The sequence below is a fragment of the Ursus americanus genome, chromosome 31 (genome assembly GCF_024610735.1).
Source record: "Ursus americanus isolate L20-20 chromosome 31, mUrsAme1.1.p, whole genome shotgun sequence".
NCBI lineage: Eukaryota > Metazoa > Chordata > Mammalia > Carnivora > Ursidae > Ursus > Ursus americanus.
In genome coordinates, this window is record NC_142157.1 from 22,460,843 (window position 1) to 22,473,427 (window position 12,585).

Below are 12,585 nucleotides of genomic sequence, written 5' to 3' on the forward strand. Positions count from 1 at the left end.
GTAGCTAGTTCTTTCTGTTGACAAAAATCACAGTTCCATTAATGATCGATTCAATCTTCCATATGGGTTAATTTGTTCTTTCCTTCCTTTTGGCTGATGGGGCCCAGAACCTTGGATAAACTGATAAAACGCTGTCACTACCAGTGCATGTCAACTATGCTTTCATTTTTTAAAAAGGAAAAACAGCAACAACAACAACACTAGCACTTTTACTAGAAAAGTCCCAAACTGCATAGTTAATTGATACAGATTTGAAAGAGCAGTGTTAGTAAGTTTCAAGCTCACAACCTGCGAATCTGTGGGGAAAAAAAAACACAAAATAACAAAATACTTAAGAAATGTCATCTCTCCTGGGAAATTCCTCAGGCAGCAGGAGTTGCTGCTTCCTATGATCACAAACAATGTAACCCTTACTTAAAGGATAAGAAAGGATGAAAGAAGAAACTGTAGCGGACATTGCTCTAAGCTGGAATGTGTCTTGTAGTCCAATAAAATACGTGTATAGCGCTCATGGTTCCAGCTCAGCTACGTGCCGTTCCCGTGTGGCTCTTCCGCCCACATTCGGCCTGAAAGTTGTTCTCTTCTCAAGGTACAGGCAAGGGGCTACCCTTGGCCTTCCACCATAGAGTGAAGAGTTCACAGAGTACGGAGGAGGGTAATGGACACTGAGAGCTGCCGGGGTACAGACAGGAGAGACCGGCACCAAAAAAAGCAGGCTCCCGGCATTTTGCAGGGCATCCGTGGGACGCTTCTGCACTGCACACACCTGCAACAGAACGTGGTGGGAAAAGAGACAGCGGAGCCAAAAATGCAGTTGCCAAAAGCTCTGTTTGGCTTCAGATGTGAAATCTGAGCAGCCAGAGACACCGGGGCTAGTCTGCCATGACTGGTACAGCCTGGTCAAAGGAAGCAATGCTTCTAACCCCAATGGGGATAGAATCAGAAAAGAACACACACTTTAAAGAAGAAAAAAAAAGACAAGAGAAGAGAACCAGTACTCTAGGGTTGAGCTGGAAACCAGAGACAATATGTAGGATGTGTCATGTTTGAAAATACATGTATAAATTAACTTTTATAAAATATAGAGCAAATTTGCCAAACTGTTGGCGATTTGGTGGTGGGTGAGTAGTTTGGGGGGCAATTTTTGTGTTGTTTCCCCGAGATTTTGCCACAGTTATTTCACTCAGGCCATTATACTTAGGATTTTTCTGTCTCCCCGAGTTGAATATGCATTTCGGTTACATTTCACATTTCAGAGGATAGGACTTCCTGAAAATTTTACATACGAATGAGTGTCCTCCAGATTTCATAGACTTATGCCCTTTTCCTGCCCCTGCCTCTGACACACCTGGTCCTGGACCTGGCTGAAAGTACCTGCTTTGCAATTTTAGATGCAGCGGTCAAACTGGCAAGTTGATGTTGGGTGAATTGATTTTCAGAACTGCGTACGTTTGCATCTCTATAATAAATGCTGTTCCATTTCACCCATAGTTGTTTTCTTTCCCTGATCAAACCCTACCTGATTAAAACAAAAACAAAAACAGGAAAGCATTTCAGAGTTTTATGCAGGAGAAGATCTGAACGGAATAACTAGCAGCCCCATGGAGAATGGATGAAGGGGGGCCAGTGTGCCTGCGGAGACCAGTAGGCTGTTTCTAGAACCTGGAAAAAAAATCAGGTGGTGGCTTGGACTGAGAGGACACCGGTGGAGATGGTGAGAAAGCAGAAGCAGTAAGAGATGCTGGAAGTTTCTAACTGGACTTGCTGGTGCTATAAAAGTACCCCCGAAATAAAGGGCTCCTAAGAAAAAAAGTGCCCTCTGGTGCAAATACGCAGGCGCTTCTCTCTTTTTCCGGGCTGCCTCACACAGCAGTACTCTATAAACACTGCACTTGGAACTGACAGTTGATTTGTGACCCAAATATTTTTAAAACCACATCATAGTTTTTAAATCTTGTTTGAATACTTCTATCACGTGCAGGTTCCAACCTGTGATATGTCTTCTCTCTGACAGCATCGGTCCGGCTGAACAATGGTGACACAGGATGTCCTTCTCGCACCCAGCACATGTCCACTTGTCCAGATACGTATGGTTCTAGGGCTCTACCGCTTGGAGATTTATGACTTTTCACGTTATGCATTGTCAAAAAATCAATAACCATGCCGGCATAAAGAGGAAGACATCCGACCACTTCGGTACACAGAGCAATAATGAGACCCAGCAAGTTCTTCACACTGTGACATAAATAAAACAAAACCACTCAGAGATACAAACGAACAACGTGATTCTTGTATTCAGAGGGAAACGGTGGGTTTCATTCCCAAGCTTTTTTTTTTTTTTTTTTTTGCTTTTTTTCCCCATTTGACTTAAGGAAGTTGGAGAGACATCTGAGCGTATTTCCAAATTCCAAATAACAAATATGAAGATGGTGATGAAGATGTACCCAGGAAGTGACACTTCTGGAAAAAGGTATTCACAGATGGGTGCGCCTGGGAAAGGTCCCTTCCCCTGCATTGGCTCAGGCCTTCCCGGTCTCAAGCAACATAATGTGAACAGTTCATCTAAAATGATAGGTCAGGGGCACCTGGGTATCTCTGTCGTTAAGCGTCTGCCTTTGGCTCAGATCATGATCCCGGGGTCCTGGGATCGAGTCCTGCATCGGGCTCCCTGCTCAGCAGGAAGTCTGCTTCTCCCTCTCCCACTCCCCCTGCTTATGTTCCCTCTCTAGCTGTCTCTCTCTGTCAAATAAATAAAATCTTTAAAAAAAATAAAATGATAAGTCAGTTCAGTCCAGTAATTATTCAAGTCAGAAATCACATTGGGCTGCTCAGCTGTTGGGATGGAGCTTGTAGCTTAATTGACTTTTTTTTTAAAAAATTTTATTTTTAATCGAAGTACAGTTGGCATACAATATTATGAGTTTTAGGTGTCCAATCTAGTGGTTCCACAATTGTATACATTATGAAATGCTTGCCGTAAGTGTACTTACTACCTGTCACCATATGGTTATGACATTATTACTGTGTTCCTTATGCTGAACATAAGGATTTATAGCTAGAAATTCATACCTGTTAATCCCCTTCTATTTCGCCCATCCTCCCACTGACTCCCCTCTGGCAACCACCAGTTTGTTCTCTGTATCTATGAGTCCGTTTCTGGTTTTGTTTGTCTTTTTAGATTTCAGAATAAGTGGAATCATATGGTGTTTGTCTTTGTCTGACTTATTTACTTAGCATAATGGCCTCTAGGTCCATCTATTTGCAAATGGCAAGATTTCCTTGTTTTTTATGGCTGAGTCATATTCCATGGTACCACATCTTCTTCACCCATTCATCTATCGATGGACACTTGGGTTGCTTCTCTAACTTGGCTAGCGTAAGTAAGGCTGCAGTAAACATAGGGGTGCATATGTCTTTTTGAATTAGTGTTTTCATTTTCTTTGGGAAACACCTACAAGTGTAATTGCTGGATCATATGACATATTTATTTTTAATTGTCTGAGGAACCTCCACGCTGTTTTCCGTAGTGGCTGCATCAACTTACATTCCCACCCAACAGCGAGGAAGGGTTCCCCTTGCTCCACATTCTCGCCAACACTTGTCATTTCTTGTCTTTTTGATAACAGCCATTGTGGCAGGTGAAGGGGATCTCATTATCATGTCAGTTTGCCTTTTCTTGATGATTAGTGATACTGTGCATCTCTTCATGCATCTGTTGGCCATCTGCATGTCTTCTTTGGAAAAATTTCTATTCAGGTCCTTGGCCCATTTTTAAATTGACACTTTGGTCAAACACATGCTCACTGGTCAGCTCTTCAAGTCACATACACTAAGACTTTGGTAAATACTACTAATATTACGACAGGCTTCTGGAATGTATCTGTTCAATCAACAAATTGAAAACATTTTCTCCTTAATAGAAAAAAGGAGGAGGGGAGTTAGAAGGAGGGAAAGGAGGAAGGAGAGGGAATGAAGCCCTGGATCTCTATTCAGGTCAAAAAGCAACATTACTCACTACTTGTCACAGTAACATTGGAGCTGGGACAAGTGCAATGCTGTCAAAATGCTGTCTACAGAACTGACCTTTATGGGTTTTTTTTTTTTTCATTTGAAAAAACAAGATTTAGCTCATCTCAACCCCTCATTCTCAAAAAAAGTTTCCACACTCACTTCTGTGAGACTGTTTGATGTAAATTCCTTGATTTTGCTACCAGCATAATCCCAGAAGAACATGTAGCAAGTTATTGGATACAACGATTATAGTTTCCTTTTCCTCTTAAGGAACTCTCTACACTGAAGTTAGTTCTCAGCTCTTCTCTTCCATGGATTCTTAGTACTAGGCTATCTTGCAGAATATTTGCAGCAAATTGCACAGTTGGTCCTTAACTGCCTTTAGTCACTTAAAGAGCTTACAGTTTGTGTTCCTTTGAATTCCAGGTGAATCGCAGGTAAATGTTTTAAACATGTAAAGTATCATGTTCCTCACGCAACTTCATTTGGAAGGCTGTTCTTGTGGTGGCTTGGTTCAGTTGCAGGAATAGTAGGTGCAGAGTCAAGAGCTCTTCTGCTAAATAGCTGTGTGATTTGGGGCAAGTAACTTAACCACTCTGAGCCTCTTTTCCCATCTGTGAGATGAATGGGTTGGACCAGATGACTTCCAGATGACATTCATGCTTCTGTAATATTCTTTAGCTTGAAATGGATATAATGTCCTTCTAAAGATCATTTAGTGAAGAATATTCATCTATCCATGAAGGTGTACTTTAAAATGCATATTTTATATACATGTGCATGCATATATATATATATATATATATATATGTATAAAATGAGAATGAATTTCATTCATTACCTATCCATTTTATTCATTACCTATCCATTTTATTCATTAACTATCAGTGAAGGTTTTACTTATTAAGATTTTTTTAAATGTACAGTTTATATACATATGAATACATACACACATGTACATGGAGAGAGAATGAATGGGTTTCCATTTGAGATCCTTCTCAGTTTAAAAGAACTCTAGGAGGGATGACTGGTTGGAAAGAACCCTGAACTTGGCGTTCTGGCTCCAATGTTTTCTACCTGTGTAACTGAAAAATTTAAACATTTTAAAAAATTTAAAATTTACCATGAGTTACTCGTTTCCTCACTTGAAAACTGAATCGTATCTGTCTGATCTACCATGTAAGATGTGAAATGAAAAGCAAATAAGGTGATACCTAAAAGCACTACCTAAATTATGAAGCCATACAAATGTTCAAAATTATTATTATACACCAAAGGTTAAATTATTTTCCAAACATTTGCTGAGTATCCCTAGGCAAATACACCTAAACTTGTTCTTTCATAAATCTAACAATAAGGGGCTGAAGTTTATGAATCAAACCAAGGCTGTAATCTGCTTACAAATGAATTCCTTCACTCGAGACCTGTGATTCTTAAAAGCAGACTGACTGTTGCGCTTGACATCACAGCTCATTAGGCTTTTGGAAATGACCCACCGAAGCGATTGCAGCTATAGGGGTCCTCATTTTCCATGGGTAACGAGTATTGGAAATGCCTTTTTAAATGAACGCGCTTAATACGGTGTGTTCGCTGGCATCCACAGACGGCTTTCAATGAACCATGCCTTCCAATATTCACATCTGTGGGCAGACCGTTTCCACGCGGAAGCCAAGCTGGCCCGTGACTCGCTTGAACCAATAGTATATGGCGGAAGTGACGCCATGTCTTTGGGACCCAAATTTTTGGAAGTAGCTTCTGCTTTCATACTTCAGAGAAACCTGAACTGTGATGGGAGAAGTCTGGCTACCCCTCATGTAGAGAAGGAGAGGCCCTCAGATCACATGGGGAGTGAGAGAGCCAGTCACCCCAGCATCCCTCCTGAGCTCAGCCTTGCAGCTGTCCCTGAGAAGTTACTAGATGAAAGAGTGAGTCATCTTGAACATTCTAACCCTGCCGAGATCCCACATGACTATAAGCCCAGCTACAGGCAACTGAGTAGAATCTGGCCAAGGAGCAGAATTATGGGGACATAATAAAATGGTTGTTTGAAACCTGTGGTTTGGGCAGGCTTGTTACACAACAGTAGATAACCAAAATATACGGAGACCAACATCAAGTAACAAGTTATATTCAGAGACTTGATTAAGATTGCAAATTAGAAAATAAAATAAGTATTATCAATATAAATCATCATTTAAAAAATAAGTCATAATTATAAACATGTCCTAATTCTAGAATAAAGAAGTAATTGAATGTTGGATTTTGGGGTGACAAAATTTTGTGATATGACATCATTATTTGACTTTTGCACCCCAGTGGTGAAAAAGATTATTTTTGTAAAAATATTTCTGAAGGCTTTATCATTTTTTACCAGGGTCCTCGATTAAGAAGCTGTTATGCAACCTATTCTTTTGTGAAGCACTTATCCTGATTTACTATCTCTGTCAGTTTCTCCTCCTCTGTTGTTAAGGGCCTGACTTGTCACATTCTCACTGGGCTTTCCTCCAATATCACTTTCATCAACTTCACAACAACCGCATCTCTTTTTTTTTTAAGGTTTTCAGTTTTACTTTGCAATCTACTTGCATCATATTTCTTGATATTTATCGATATTTACAACCACCAGACAGACATGAAGAAAAAGAGGCTGAAATGTGAGGCAGGCAAAGAAATTCGCATGGGGAAATAGGAATGCGTGAATGGAAATAGGTTGTCGAGAACGGTCAGTTCCTAAGAGCACAAATGTGGTTTAGCTGAGTAGCCTGTTCACTGGAGAGGGGCTCTCCTGGTGAGTATATCACATAAGGTGATCAAAAGTGTGTTCCAGCAGACCCGTCATGTTGTACTGCATTGATCTGGTCAGGGATCTGTCTCTGCTCCACTATGTTCTCTGTGTGTGTGTGTGTGTGTGTGTGTGTGTGTGTGTGCGCGCGCACGTGTGCACGTGTCCCTTGTGCTTACATAGTATCTCACATTTGGTTTTCATCTGTGAACCTGAACTGAACTGAGGAGAGAGAAAGAAAATAATGCTTTTTTAAGAATGAGGGAGTCAGAAGTTTTGTTCTGAAATGAATAAAGTAAATTTGCCATTAACTCTAAAATTCCAATAATATTAAGAATTTTCTTTTCTGGGGCGCCTGAGTGGCACAGCGGTTGGGCGTCTGCCTTCGGCTCAGGGCGTGATCCCGGCGTTATGGGATCGAGCCCCGCATCAGGCTCCTCCCTATGAGCCTGCTTCTTCCTCTCCCACTCCCCCTGCTTGTGTTCCCTCTCTCGCTGGCTGTCTCTATCTCTGTCAAATAAATAAAATCTTTAAAAAAAAAAAAAAAAAAGAATTTTCTTTTCTTTCTTTTTTTTTTTTTTTGTTTTTTTGTTTTTTGGTTGAAGTTTGCAAGTGGAACAGGCAAGTCAAATGAAGAACTATACCCAAATCCCATTGGATTAGAATATCTTACAAATAATTATGTCTTCTTTTATATACAAACAAATGTGGCCATCTAGTTTAAAATATTCAGTTTTAGTGACAAATGAGGAAAGCAGTGGCTACATACATAAAATTCTCATGTCTACAAACTAAAACTAAAGCATGATGTATTTTTAAAAAATGATTTTCAGAAGGCGCACCATAATGGAAAACTGCCCAAATTTCAAAGAGCTGTCCAAATGTCCAAGTATCAACTAACTGGAATATTTATTTGGAATTACTGCTGCTGGTAGATAAGCCCCAAAACATGGTGGGGAAGAGGGATGCTTGATTTTAGTTTTGTGTGAACGGTGCTAAATAATGAAAACATTTAAAATGAGTGCCATATTTAAGGAACTTTACTTGCAACATTGTAAGCATCAAACAACCATTTGAAATTTTTCACGAGTAGAAATCTAGCTTTACCCTTCAGGAAAAAAAGCTTTCCCCTTTAAATGGCAAGTTATCCTAAAAGTGTCCAAAAGTCACATTGTGGGGATAGGACAGAAAGAACCACTGGGGAGGCGGTTAAAGCAAATCCGACCAACCAGTGCCCCGTCTGGTTTGTGAAAGATCAGACAGATCCTAGTGGGTGGGGATCCCATGACCAGCCGAGAAACACCACTGGCCAAAGTGCAAATTTGCTCCACTTTTCTGGAAAGCAGGTTAGCAGTATGTATCTAGAGTCTGAAAATGTTACTTTGTTGCTGGGGATCTGTCTTAGGGAAATATTTAGAGACATGCAAAACATATTTACGCACAAAGATTTCATTATGGCATTATTGAGACTAGCGACCGAAATATCTCGTAGTATGGGAATGTTTACATGTATAATGGAACATTATGCAAACGTTCAAGTTCTACTTTCAAAGACTATTTAATGACTCAGGAAAATGCTCTTATTATAACTTCTCAGAAAGCAAAATACGAAACCGTATTGTAAGTACTATAAAGTTTATGGGGAGTGCCTTTATCTACATATAGGTAGAGCTTAACTCGAAATACTAAAATGTTATGTGTATCCTTGGGTGGTAGAAGGAGCCAAAATAGATCATTTTTTCTTCATTACAATTTGATGTATTTTCCAGGGCAAGTTTCTGGGTTTGTTTGTTTGTTTGTTTGTTTACATTTATCTATTTTCATTTATAACCAGTAAAAGGGAGTAAATGGGAAAAGATCAAGGACACCGGTATAAACTTATCCAATGCTTATACTAATGCTACATGGAAAATAATAGAATATATATTTTGAATCCTCCAACTGAAACACACAGACAGGCAAAGATTTCATGAACTCAAGAGCTATTTCAAATTCTTCTTTATTATCACAGAGTTGCTAATTTCTAGTCATGCCTAGAATTGATAGGCTCGTGTGCAAATATTTCTGATCAAATTACATGTCTTTGCAGTGACTGTGGTTCAAGCTGTTTCACCAAGTCCTTAATGGACTGATCTTTGCTAGTTGAAGTCCAGGAGCCCCATGAGAATTTTAGAAAAGGTTCAGCACTCTAAGTAATTCTTATCGCAGTCCAGTCACACAAGGACCAAGATCCCACTACTGAATACACTCTTGTATGAGGTTAGGCGTGCAGATGGAGGACTGCCAAGGAGACATTTTATAGGAAAATGTCAGAAATTATGAAATGTGGGTCGTTTGTAAGTGAAAAGGGGGATCAAACGAAATAAGGTTTAAGTAAAAATAAACCACACAAGGACAAAACCATAAAAAGAATCTTTCTGAAAGAAGGTTAACAACCTCTGGCCGGTTAGGAGAAAGACAATCAAAAAGATGAAATAGTATTATTATTATAGAGTCAATAAGCATGTATTGGCTACCCACCGAGCGTAGACCCTGTGCTCGCAGTGAGAGACCCGCACCCTCACTTGGAGGCCACAAAGCAACAGTGATGCTTTCATTCATTCACTAGGTTGTCATTTACTGAGCTGCTACCACGCATCGGGCCCACACAAAGCAATTAATATCTCTGATCTCAGGTTGCCACTGAAACGCTGCTGGGCTGATACTGAAGGAGGAAGGTGAGGTCAGGACAAGTGAAGACACTCAGAGTCACAGAGCGGAAAAGCTGCCATTTGAACGAGTCTGCTTAGAGAATGCCAAATACCGATCCTGAACAGCACTTCCTAGAGAGTTCCATCAGAATTCATCCGATGAGTTTAGCCTATGATCACGATGATAGCAGCCCTAAATGGATGATTACTAGGTGCCGCGCATATGTAGTCCTCAGGCAGGACTTAGAGGTCTCTCTACACTCTCTCCGACACTACGTCTCTCCAACTGTCTAGGTAAAACAAAACAACAACAACTAAGCCAAGTGTCATCCCAGATTCCCACCTCGCCCACAGGGACTCGGTTTCTAAATGCAGTTAACACCACCACTTTAATAGCTCGTCCATGCCTCCTGTCCTCTGTGACAGCTTCTGACCTGGTCTCCCTGCCAGTCTGCTCCGCCTTCACCAAGCCTCTGTCTTTCTGTCTTTCCTTTTTTATAAAGATTTTATTTTTTTATTTGAGAGAGAGCACCGAATAAGAAAGAGAGAGAGCACGAGCATGGGGAACGGCAGGCAGAGGGAGAAGCAGGCTCCTTGCTGAGCGGGGAGCCCGACGTGGGGCTCGATCCCAGGACACTGGGATCACAACCGGAGCCAAAGGCAGATGCTTAACCAACTGAACCACCCAGGCATGCCCAGAGTGTTCTTTCTAAAATACAGATTCAAATAGGTCTCCCCCGGAGTCATCCTTCGAACCTTCAGAAACAAATCTGCACCTGGAACCCATAGATCCCTGTGAAGCCGCTCTGTTCTGGCCGCGTTCACCCTCCTGCCCTTCTCTGGGCTCAGGATGTTCACACCTGTCTCGAGGTCCTTGAACGTGTCTCTGCCTCTTTTTCCTAAGCTTACAAACCCAACCCACTCCACCCTTTTCCTGTCCTGGCTGACTGCTGCTAGGCACTGATGATGGGGCTTTTGGCATCATGAGAAGCTTTCCTTGATGTTCTTCCTTGTTGCCGATTCTAGGTTCTCTTCTAGCCCGCAGACTTCTGCTTTGAAACTCGCTTCTTAATTTAATGGTTCACGTCCCTCCCTCACACTCTGACCTCCTTGAGGGCAGAGTCCTTGGCTCCTCTGCCAGGCCTCAGCCCCCCACCGTGCCTGGCCCCTAGTTAGGACTTAATTAACATTCATAAGCTTGCTCATTTTGAGCCAGGCTTCTTCCGCAAAGGATTTGAGGGAACTTGCACAAAAAACATATAAAGTGAAGAAAAAAAAATTAAAGCAGGAGCAAAGAAATTATAAAATCTAAGTAGAATAAGGACCGGAAAGGAGGAACAGGTGAACAGTTGTTGGCAAAGGGCTAAAAAAATTGTCCTGGGATATTTATTTAATCAATTTCTGAATATAGCTAATACTGAGATCATAGCACACCCCTTTTAGGGCACATCACATTATTTCCCTAAATCAAAACAAGCAGGTATTATTAAAAAGCATGGAAAATGGTTTCCCAAAAGTTTTTGGGCTTGGGATTCTGAAGCCATGTTTGTTTTTTACAACTTTCCCTTTATTTTTGCATGCCAAGCTCTCAGAGAATAGGGAACATGCCATTTTAGCGAGTTCTTCTGCACCCAGCACCGTACTACATAGGAATACCTAAGTTTGTTTGTTTTAACATTCCCTTATTAATAAGGGCAAGATTCTTTTTTTTTTTTTAAGTTTTTTTTTTTTTAAGTAATCTCTACACCCAGGGCGGGGCTCGAACTTATAACCCAGAGATCAAGAGTTGCACGCTCCACTGACTGAGCCCGCCAGGAGCCCCAGGGTAAGATTCTTGAGCACATAAATACAACAGCAAGCAACTTTATCTTCAAAGACATTTCCTCTTTAAACTGGTAGAAGCATAAATCAGAAAACTAAAAGCACTTGGTAAAATTAGCACAGGTGATTCGTAGCGGGAGCTGTCCCTCTACAAGGACTAAAATCAGATGATGACTCGTAAGGCTAATTTTTTAAATGTATCGACTCTCCAACACTAATTTCTTTTTAAGGCAGTTTAATTTTAAAACACCCTTCCGTGAATTGAAGGGAGCTCTTCAGTTACACGAATCAATATGTATCTAGAAGGTGTCTCCCACAAAATCACCTCAGGTCCCTTATTTTGAAGACCCCACCGTAGACCCGCTTAGAAGAGTCCTGACTTTGGCTAGTTCAGAGTTACGAAGAACCCATGTCGTGTATGTCCTTTCACGTTGTCAGGCCTCTCCTGCTTGGTGTAAAAAAGAATAAGCAGCAGAGGGGCTGAGAGTCACAGCAAGGAGAGCGAGCCTGATGCTGGCCCACCTTGTCTTGTTCTAGTGATTTCCAAAACCTGATCCACTGTATAAGAAATGCCATGCTTGATGAAAAGGAGAGGCATAGGTCTAACTAGCTTCTGTTTTGGTAACTTCTCTAATTCCACGCCCACACGCGGACAAGTAGGTCCCAAAGGAGCCACGTGAACAACTGGCAAGAAGTAAATGCTCATAAGTGTCTGTTCAGCCGATGAACGGTTTTCGTTCTGTCCACCTTCAATTCCACGCTGACGAAATCCAAGTTCAGCCAAAAGCACTCTGATATCTTCCTTAGCATCCTGGCCTCTTTACAGGCTTGTGAGCAGCTATTGTTACTCTCCTTGAACCACTAAGAAGAGCCACTGCTATAGTGGCTATCTATAGAATATAGAATATTCATTCTTTGAGGGGAGAGCTTGGACTTTAAATTCCAAAGCATAGGAAGGTAATGTAAAGACGTTTGCTTTCCAGGCACCCAGGAATTTCACCTGAGGATATTCCAATTCCATGTGGCAAATACTTGCTAAGGCTCCAGTAAGACCAAAGGAGGATACTATGAGACACGAAGACGAAAAAGGAATAATCTGATTGCAGGAAGCTGAAGAGCCCCCAACACTGTGCCTGGCACACGGTGAGCATTCAAGGGGGGTTGATATTTTTTCTATATTAGTGAGACACCTATAATAGTAAAGTGAATGCAGTAATGTCGGAAAAGAGGTACAAAGCAAATGTTCTGGGCAGATGCTTCTGGATAACATTCACCAGTACT

At 41.2% G+C, this 12,585-nt stretch overlaps 1 protein-coding gene and 1 long non-coding RNA gene across 10 annotated transcripts in view; one reads left to right on the forward strand and one right to left on the reverse strand.

The window, feature by feature from the left end:
- Positions 1-12,585, reverse strand: part of PTER (phosphotriesterase related) — a 66,848-nt gene that overhangs the window by 35,626 nt on the left and 18,637 nt on the right. For 3 of the 8 annotated variants that reach the window (XM_045787755.2, XM_087857664.1, XM_045787726.2), the window contains one exon: positions 1,990-2,235. The exons of the other annotated variants lie outside the window; for them this stretch is intronic. The gene's annotated coding sequence lies outside the window, so the exon portion shown is untranslated. The remainder of the gene's footprint in view (positions 1-1,989; positions 2,236-12,585) is intronic. 8 annotated transcript variants of the gene reach the window in all.
- LOC148107400 (uncharacterized) overlaps positions 1-12,585 on the forward strand; it is a 97,640-nt gene that overhangs the window by 28,663 nt on the left and 56,392 nt on the right. Inside the window, exons 1-2 of one of the 2 annotated variants that reach the window (XR_015722431.1) lie at positions 8,009-8,139; positions 12,288-12,447. This is a non-coding gene — a long non-coding RNA (uncharacterized LOC148107400). Of the gene's footprint in view, positions 1-8,008; positions 8,140-12,287; positions 12,448-12,585 lie in introns of those variants that run through there. The other variant, XR_015722430.1, reaches the window with a different exon arrangement.